Consider the following 10,654-nt stretch of genomic DNA (forward strand, 5'->3'; position numbering starts at 1 on the left):
AGTCCTGACAGGCCTCAACCATTTAAAGGTGACAAATCGAGTAGGAACCAGGAACCACACAAAATAAATAATCCATCATCAACTTACAAATATAAATTGGTCAGGGTTCGGCAACAAAGCTACTTTCGATAGGCCCATTCTGCCGGATTTATGCTTAAAATAGAGCCTATTCCCCAGGTGCAGAAACATATTGATCACAAGTATAGCAAAATAACTAAAAAAAAAAAAGAAAAAATTGCACATCCAAAGAATTCAAACAGCAAAGACAATACACCAGGTGAAGTACATCACAATTGCTTTCATCAAGAAACATAAACACACATTCTAAACCCCAATAACCTCAATTAAAAAATAAAAATCTCAAAACATATTTTCACATGATAGAACAAGCATGTGGATTATCATCACTGAACATCGACGCAACCGCCTCATCCGAAGCCACAGCCACCGAGTACACCGCCGGCGTGTGGAAGAACGTGTGCACGTTTGGTGAGACAACATTTCGTGATGTTTTATAGTAATGGTTGACAATGTGAGATGGGTATTTGTAAAATGAGGAAAAATATTAGTATCCCGGATATGGCCACGGCTCCGCCGCTTTTCCGGCACGTTTGATGGCCTTGAGGACCTTCTTCTCCTCTAATCCATAGCCACTAACGGTGATCTTTTGCAACTCCATTTCTACATCTACCGCATCCACACCTGATAAATTGTGGATTGATTGGTGGATCTTTCAGAGCACAAATATATATTTTATTTATTTACATGGATGTGCAAAATGGGGAAAAAGAATCCCATTCCCGTAATGGGCCGTGAACGAAAGCCCATTACCGGAAAAGGTTGAAAAGAAACCCATTGGGTCACAATTTCAGTTCCCTTTAAACTAAAATAAAAAAACCAATTTTATTTAGAATTAAATTTTAAATGGAATATGTGAAAACACCTCACGCCCCCTTCCAATTAAGAATATTACTTTTGAGTGGGTCTTATGTGAGACCGTTTCACGGATATTAATCTGTGAGATGAGTCAACCCTACCCATATTCACAATAAAAAGTAATATTTTTTCATAGAAGACCCAAATAAGAGACTTGTCTCACAAATACGATCCATGAGACCATCTCACACAAGTTTTTACCTACTTGATATATAGCTAGCAAGAATTTTAAATTATCTTTATCGACAATGCCATTTAGGATATAACATAGAAATATTTTATGCAAGATCCCTATACAATTGCAGGTAGTTAAAAGCATTAATAATATATTTTTCCTGAATAGTATAATTATTTGACGTAAAATAATTTTTTTGATTTGATGAATTTATTTAATTAAATTTAATACTTTCCGTCTTTCTAATTATTTTTAAAAATTATTTCATCTTTCTTTTATACTTTTTTAATATGCTTATAATAAAAACACACCTCAAATAGTGTGGACAGCCTCGGTTAAAAAGCAGGAGTAATATCATTCTTATTTTGAAATTCAAATCTCTAAACACCAACTATTTACACCAACCCAAAATAGGTACATTCATTATAAAAATATCTAATTAAACCCGGGAAAAAGTAGAGAAAAAAATGCAGACAAGAACTTATGATGAAACTTTTGTCTTTCAAAATCAATGGATCATTTCAAGAAGATGATTCGGCAGAGTTTGAAAATTGTAAAAAAAAAAAAAAAAAAGTGATTCTCCAATTTTCTTTGGTTATTTTGCAAACACTCCCTAATGTGTGTCACTTACCTTTAAGCTTGAATAGGGATTTTCTAAGCTTTGTAGCACACCCTTCACAGTCCAAGTTAGGAACTCTAACCTCCACCATCTTCCAAAAACAAAAACAAAACGCCCCATTTGTCAAGATTTGCAAGAATATAATGATAATAATAAAGATGTAAAACGACAGCATTAAGTAAAAACTTACAGACATCTTGGTATATATATGTTACAGTACTACTGCAGCACCAAGAAATATGATAAAGGAGATAAATTTCTCTCTGAAAATGGATGGAAAGGGGTCAGTCGGGAGAGGTTTAATAGAAAGTGTGGAAGAAACCCTTGCTTTACTTTATATAAAAAGAGTTTTCCCTTTAGGTATTAAGTTGGGGCGAGCAACATTTTGAATAATGGACTTCTCATTAGTTTGTTTGGTGTGATATCTTTAGGATTTCTTAAAACATAAAATTATATTTCCTTCAAAATTGAGGAAGGAAAATTAAATGATTGCATGTTTCGAAAGTTGTTTGGTGAAGCGTGAATTGAAATGATTATTTCATTAATTTATGGGACAAACAATTAATTTCAAAAATTAAATATATATACTTGTAGTTTATTATTTTACAAAAAAGCTAGCTAAGCTAGTATCAAATTGGGCAAAGCCATGTAAAGTGTTGGCTTATTGTGCGTATTCTAAGTAGTCGATTTTTTTAATTTTTTTTTTGAACTTTTAGTCATTTTCTAGTCAGAAAACATAAAAATCATTAGCATATCACATGTCATATTAGCAATATTCTCTATAAAAAAAAATAATTTTACAAACATCAAATTTTGATTAATAAAAAATTCCAAAATAAATAGATATCACATTAAAAGAGCTTTTTTTAATGTCAATCTTGTAGGCTTGAATGATTTTGAATACGTTGGGTTTTGAAATAACAAAACAAGAGGGGTCACGCGTGAGCTGGGAGAGCGTGCGTGAATTGATTGGCCTTTCAATTTAATGTGATTTCCCACTTCGAACCAACAGAAAAAAACTGCATGAGTGCCCTTTACTATGCTAAATAAACTATTAAAAAAATCATTTTATTTTTGTGTAAGTTGGTGACAACTGTGACTATCTAGTTTTTTTTTTTTTTAAACTTAATTCGGCAAACTCGATGTTGACAATGAATCGTATACATTATTATTAGTCAAGCTGGTATTCACTTACCACTAACTCAGATATCTTCGTCTATTGGTATATTTTTTTATGAAACTATATAAATCTAGGATGAAAAAATCTATTTGTTTGGTGGATGCCTTCAAGGAAGGTCATCTCTATGAGCTGATGCTGCGAAAGGAGTTGGAGACTCTTAACAGCATCGCTTCTTTACACAGTTTCTGCAAAACTTCGTCCTCAGCACTAGCTGTTTGGATGAATATGTGGATAGCTAGTGTGAAGGAAACTTATGAGAATGTAATCCTTTCAAATATTTATGGATGAATAAAATATTTATTGCATCGTTTTGTTTTATTTCTTCACACAATTATCTGTTATATGATCTAATGAAATGCTAACAGTCATCAGTTTTGATAAGTAAACAAATGAACTGATGAAAAACTAATTTTAATAAGTTGATAATGAAACAACTAATAAAATTCAAACTGTTATCAGTTTACAATGATCAACTGATATCTTATATGTCCTCGGTAAATGTGGGAAACACTTTAATTGACCTTTGATTCTTCAACTTCTTCAACAAATTTTTCTTATAAATGAGATGATAGTGATAAAAATGTGATTCCACAAAAAAATTTCAACATGTCTGACTCTGATGCATGCAGTAGCACTCATGTTCATGTGACTGATCAGTCAGTCCCTCGCTTAACTGAAGTTAAAAGAAAAATGGAAAGATATGTCTTTCAGAAAGTATTGACAACATGGGAAAAGATTTATGAGTTGAAGATGGTGAGTGACAGTGGTGTCATTCCTACTCGTGCTCAGGAGGCAAGAGCACTGAAATACCTTGATCGTTTTGAGGTTAGGCATGTTAATGATTTGGTTGAAGACAAATGTCTTTTAGAAGCAATGCTATGGAAGGAATGACATGTTGTTGATAAGATCTCAAAGTCAAGGGCATTTGCTGGAGTTCGAATTAATGAATTAAATGATTGGGTCAGGGCATGGCTAGATACAGTTGGATCTATGATTTCTTCTGTAAATTGGGAACGTTGGTATTCTTAGTGAAATATTATTCTCAATTTGTTGTGTTCTTATTTTCTGCACTTAATTCTGTTAGTGAAGTTATATTACTAATAATATCTTAAGATAAATCAATTAAACCAAGAATATTTCGGAAATAAGAAAACTTAGCCTCTGGTAATGGTTTTTTGAAGATGTCTGCTGCTTGTTGTTCCGTTGAGACGTATTCTAACCTGATGTTCTTCTTCAGTGCATGATCTCTGATGAAGTGATGTCTGACATCTATATGCTTAGTCCTGGAGTGAAGAACTGGATTGTATGTAATAGCAATTGTACTCGTGTTGTCACAGAATATTGGTGATTCCTTTGCATCAACACCATAATCTTTCAGTTGTTGCTGAATCCAGAGTAGTTGTGCACAGCAGCTTCCAACAGCAAGATATTCTGCTTCAGTTGTGTAAGTTGCTATGGATGTTTGCTTTTTACTAAACCAAGAGATCAGTCTGTCTCCAAGAAACTGACATGATCCACTTGTACTTTTCCGATCAAGCTTGCATCCTGCATAATCTGCATCTGAATAGCCAACTAAATTGAAAGATGAGTCTTTAGAGTACCATAATCCAACATTTTCCGTGCCTTTAAGATATTTCAAGATATGTTTGGCAGCATAAAAATGTGATTGCTTAGGATTAGCTTGAAATCTTGCACATATACATATAGCAAACATAATATCAGGACGACTAGCAGTTAGGTACAATAAAGAACCTATTAAACCTCTGTAAAGTGTCGTCTCAACTGATATTCCCCCTTGATCAGTGTCTAATTTAACTGATAAGCTCATTGGAGTGCTTGCTGCTGAACAAGATTCCATGCCAAATTTCTTCAGCAATTCTTTGGTATATTTGGTTTGACTGATAAATGTTCCTGAATCCAGTTGCTTCACTTGTAAACCAAGAAAGAATGTCAGCTCACCCATCATGCTCATCTCGAACTTATCCTGCATCAACTTGGAGAATTTCTTGCATAATTTGGGGTTAGTTGACCCAAAAATAATGTCATCAACGTAAATTTTAACAAGTAAGATATGATCATTTGTTGAAAATTTAAACAAAGTCTTATCAACTGATCCAACAGAAAAATCATGATCAGTTAGGAATTTGGAAAGGGTTTCATACCAAGCTCTTGGAGCTTGTTTGAGACCATATAACGCTTTGTTCAAATAATAGACATGATCAGGGAAGTTATGATTGACAAAACCTGGAGGTTGTTCAACGTAGACTTCTTCCTGCAATTGGCCATTTAGGAATGCACTTTTCACATCCATTTGATAGACTTTAAAGTTCATGAAGGATGCATAGGCAAGAAATATTCTGATTGCCTCCAGTCTTGCAACTTGTGCATATGTTTCAGCATAATCAATTCCTTCTTCTTGTCTATATCCTTGTGCCACTAGCCTTGCTTTGTTGCGCACAACTGAACCATCTTCGTTCAGTTTGTTTATGTACACCCTTTTTGTACCTATAACAGTTTTAGAAACTGGTCTTGGAACTAAGTTCCAGACATTGTTATGAACAAACTGATTTAGCTCTTCTTGCATGGCATTAATCCAATTAGGATCAGCAAGAGCTTCGTCAGTTTTCTTTGGTTCTATTTGAGATACAAAAGCTGAATGAATAAATAAATTGAGCATCTGATTTCTTGTTCTTACTGGATCAGATGGGTTACCTATTACCAGTTCTGGAGGGTGTGATTTCTTCCATCTAAGTTCAGCATTTGTTGCTTCACCAACAGCAAATTCTTCGTTAGGTAACTGAATGTTCTCAGTTTCAGTTGGAGCTGATCCAGTTGTTAACTGATTCACATTAGTTTGCTCCACTAACTGATTGTCAAGATTTGCTTCCAATTCAGCTGGTTGATCCAATATCTCAGGTTCAGGTGTATGAAAGATATTTTGATTATTATGACTTTCTTCTGAGTCATTATCTTCCAGACTGATATCTGTAAATTGATCAGCTAGCTCAACTTGATCAGTTGGCTTATCAATTAGTGTTGTTTCATCAAAATCAACATGTGCAGATTCTTCAACATTTAAGGTTTTCTTATTAAATACTCTGTAAGCTATGCTAACTGATGAATATCCAAGGAATATTCCTTCTGCAGATTTGGCATCGAATGCTTTTAGATAATTTTTACCATTGTTATGAATGAAACATCTACAGCCAAATATTTTGAAGTAAGTGATTATGCTTTTTCTTCCATGCCAGATCTCATATGGTGTTTTCATGTGATTTTTATTAATCATTGATCTGTTCTGAGTGTAGCACGCAGTGTTTACTGCCTCTGCCCAAAATCTTTGAGAAATACCAGAATCAGCAAGCATTGTTCTAGCAGCTTCTTTAAGAGTCCGATTCCTTCTCTCAGCTACACCGTTTTGCTGAGGTGTTCTTGCTGCTGAGAGCTCATGCTTGATTCCAGTATTTTCTAAAAAGCTTGAAAGTGTTTGATTGATGAATTCAGTTCCTCGATCAGATCTGATTCGATCAATCCCAACTGATTTTTCATTTAAAAGTCTTTTGAAGAGTTTAATCAGTTGTGCAGCCGTATGGTCTTTGGATTTGAGAAATATAACCCAAGTAAATCTTGAAAAGTCATCTACGACCACCAAGGTGTATTTCATTCCCCCTAAGCTCATGACTGGTATTGGACCAAAGAGATCCATGTGCAATAGTTCTAAGCATCGGGATGAAGATTTACAGCCTTTGTTTTTGAAAGAGGATCGTACTTGTTTTCCATACTGACATACTGAGCAAAGTTTTTCTTTTGAAAAATTTATTTTGGGCAAACCAGTTACAAGTTCATGCTTACTCAGATAGGCAAGGGATTTAAAATTTAAATGATTTAACCTTTTATGCCACAACCAGTTTTGAGATGATTTAGAGGCAATAAAACATACTGGTGCATAAGGTTGATTATTCCAACTGACTTTGTAAGTGTTTCCACACCTTTTACCAGTTAGAATAATCTCTTCAGTTGAGTTTTTGACTGAACAAGAGTGTTTGTCAAACTGAACTGAGAATCCATTATCGCATAACTGACTAATGCTTATCAGATTATACTTAAGATTCTCGACTAATAAAACATCATTAATGGTGAAGTTACCATGGATAAGCTTACACTTACCCACAGTTTTACCTTTGGAGTTATCTCCAAAACTGATGTTTGGACCAGTGTATTTGACCAGTCGAGATAATAAATTTGAATCTCCTGTCATATGTCGTGAGCATCCACTGTCCAAATACCATATTGATCCAATGCTTGTACCTACTATCTGCAATCAAACACAAAATAAGATTGTGGTACCCTTTTCTATTTGGGTCCAAAGTTAATTAGTCCTTTAGGAATCCAGACTTGAATCAGTCTAACTGACCGTCCTGTTGCTGTATTCTATATGGTCCTTCCTTGTCTGTGTGTGCTTGGTGAATGGTGTGTGGATGATACAACATGTGTTTTGCCCTTTTTCAACTGATTGTTCAACCGATATCTTTTCTGAACTGGCTTACTGTTGTAGTAGTTTGAGTAGCCATTTGAATATTTTCTGCTGAGAGTTTTTAGTTGCTGACTCCATGAGTCAGTCTCACCCTTTGGATTATACCCAATGCCACATCTCTTGCCTTTATACATATTCTGAGATGGCTGTTCAATCAGTTTACTCGGCTCTGCTTGTTCTTGTACCATAACTGATTTTACAAAGTGAATATATTTCCCTTTGTTCATATTCAGTTTTGGTTGAGTATCTTGGGAAGACGAATCATCTTTACTACAGAATCCTAAACCAGTTTTATCATCAACTGATTTCTGAGAATTCTGTATATTAGTTAAAGTTTTAGATGATTTGTTCCAAGCCTGAATAAGCTCATTGTGCTTTGAATTTTCAAGCAACAATTTTTGAATCATTAATTGATCCCTGCTTCTTTCATTTCTGAGTTCAGCAGTATCCCTTTTCAGACTCAACATATCAACTGATTCATCAGTTTTTGTTTTATCGTCTTTGGGATCATCTTGCTTTGCTCTGGTTTTTTCAAACAATAAAGCAAGCTTTTGATACTTACTGACCATGTCATGAAGAGTTGAGATGAGTTCTTCTCTTGTAAAATCAGTTGAACTAAAATCAAATACCTGCTGATCGCTTGATTGATCTTCTATGTTATCAGCCATCAGACATTTTACTTCTTCCTCATCCTCACTAGAACTGCAAGAACTTTCTGGTTCTGACTCTTCGCTGTCAGTTTCTGCCCATTTGGCTTTGCTATCTTTAGCTAGGAGTACTTCATGTTTCTTTCTGTAAGGCTTCTTGTCATCCTTAGATCTCCTCTTATGCTCATACACTTTCTTCTTTCTTTCAGTTGAGGCTTGATTGTCTTTTTTAGGTTTGGGACAGTTAGCAATAAAGTGACCCGATTTGCCACAGTTGTAACATACATTAGACTCTTCTCTGGAGTTGTTTCTTTGATAATTCTTCTGAAAATTTCCTTGATTTTTCCTCATGAATCTTCCAAATTTCTTAATGAATAGTGACATAGCATCATTGCTCAGTTGATCAGCAGCTTTCTCAACTGAACCAGTTGGTTCACTTCTAACAGCAGTCAAGGCAGTAGTTGCTGCTGGGGTAGATGGTTCTCCTTCTCGAGTTTGAAGTTCAAACTCATATGCTTTCAGATCAGCAAATAAATCATGAAGTTCAACTTTGTTCAGATCTTTGGATTCCCTCATTGCCATAGTTTTGACATCCCATTCTTTGGGAAGTCCTCTGATTACTTTCAACGCTACTTCTTTATTTGTATATACTTTTTCAAGTGCATTCAGTTCGTTGATGATACAGCTGGTTCTTTCATCATATTCGTGCATTGTTTCTCCCATCTTCATTCTGATGTTGTCGAACTTCTGCACAGCAACTGAAAGTTTGTTTTCTTTGGTTTGTTCATTGCCCTCGCAAAGTTGAATTAACTTCTCCCAAATTTCTTTGGCGGTTTTGCACATTTTGATTTTACTGAACGTTACTTTGTCCAGTGTCTTATACAATATGTCTTTTGCAACATTGTCTAGATTTGCCTTTCTCTTGTCCTCAGTAGTCCACTCATCTCTGGGCTTTTCAATTCGGTGAGGTGCCCCTTCAGTAATAGCAACAGCTGTGTTTGCTTTCAAAATCTTCATGGGTCCGTCGGTTATAACGTACCACATGTCATCGTCTTGTGCAGCTAAATGAGTCTGCATTCTGATTTTCCAATCATCGAAATCTTCTCTGGAGAACATAGGAATCTTGTTGAATGAGGACATAGTGATCAGATTGAGTATAGATAGTCTTTGATAGGATATGCCCTGCTCTGATACCACTTGTAAGGATCGTTTAATCGACTAAAGAGTGTTTAGAAGGGGGGGTTGAATAAACACTTCTACGATTTTAAATGTTCTTTGAAAAAGGTAGTTCAGTTTTATTACAAACTGAACTAAATATCTCGTCGGTCAATAACAATCAGTTAAACTGAATAAACAGTTGCGGAAAGTAAACTGATTGAAAGATAGAGTATCTAACTGAAAATGAAAAACTGAAGTAAAGACAACACAATATGTTTCTGGATGTTCGGAGATTTGAATAACTCCTACGTCACCCCTTCTATCTCAAGGATAGGATATTCACTAAAAGACTTTGATCGAGTACAACACTTGTACAGACCCACTTCAGTTAGGACTTATCTACTGCCTAAACTGAAACTCTTAGTATAACACAATGATCTCTGTGAGTAACTGAACTTAGCACTTTATTGAATTATCAATATTACAGAGTGCTAGTTTGCTCGACTTGTAGCCTTGATTGCTACGAATAAATCTTAATAAGAGTGAGCTGAGATTTTGACAGAGTAAAAGCAAGTTTGGGATTGATAGATCGTCGTCATTCTTCAACTGCTCTTTAGTCATATTTATAGACTTGTCTTTCAACGGTAACTTTGAATTTATGTATCCGTTGATTGCCACTTCATCATTTCTTGGACAGTGTTCTTGATTGCCACTTCATTATTGATTGTAAAACGGAGTATTAATTTTAATAGCCGAAATACGTTGTTCTATGCGGTGCGGCTTTCCATATTCAGTTGATGTCTGATATGTCTTTCTGTCTGTTGAATGATCTTTCTCGAGGTATCTTCAGTTGAGAGACTTTGATATTTTCGGCTGAATGTTTTAACTGATCAGTTTGTATCAGCTGATTTCAGTTGATAAGTCCAGCTGCCGAATTTGCTTTCGCGTATTAGTTGATTTAATCGATTGATTTATGTTTTGTCAAACTCCAGAATTTGGTTTCCAACACAAAGGTCTAGCAATCTTTGAAAATACCTCGATAAATCGACGATAATAACCTGATAAACCCAAGAAACTACGGATCTCTGGTACAGATGTAGGTGCAGACCACTGTAACATGGCTTCGACCTTCGTTGGATCAACAGAATCCCATCTACCGATATAACATGACCCAAGAAAACCACTTGATCCAAACAAAACTCACACTTATTGCGTTTGGCATACAACTGTCTATCTCGTAGTACCTGTAATACTGAACGCAAGTGCCCTGCATGCTTAGCCTTACTCCTGGAATATATCAATATATCATTAATAAACACAATAACAAACTGATCGAGATAAGGCCAAAATACCTTATTCATCAAACTCATAAACACAGCTGGAGCATTCATCAACCCAAACGGCA

The 10,654-nt window shown here is 35.2% G+C and overlaps 1 pseudogene; it reads right to left on the reverse strand.

The window, feature by feature from the left end:
- Positions 1-346: 346 nt before the first annotated feature.
- On the reverse strand, positions 347-2,092 carry LOC140816999 (heavy metal-associated isoprenylated plant protein 31-like; annotated as a pseudogene).
- Positions 2,093-10,654: the final 8,562 nt, after the last annotated feature.

This window comes from Primulina eburnea, chromosome 16 (genome assembly GCF_022965805.1).
Source record: "Primulina eburnea isolate SZY01 chromosome 16, ASM2296580v1, whole genome shotgun sequence".
In the NCBI taxonomy this organism is placed as follows: domain Eukaryota; kingdom Viridiplantae; phylum Streptophyta; class Magnoliopsida; order Lamiales; family Gesneriaceae; genus Primulina; species Primulina eburnea.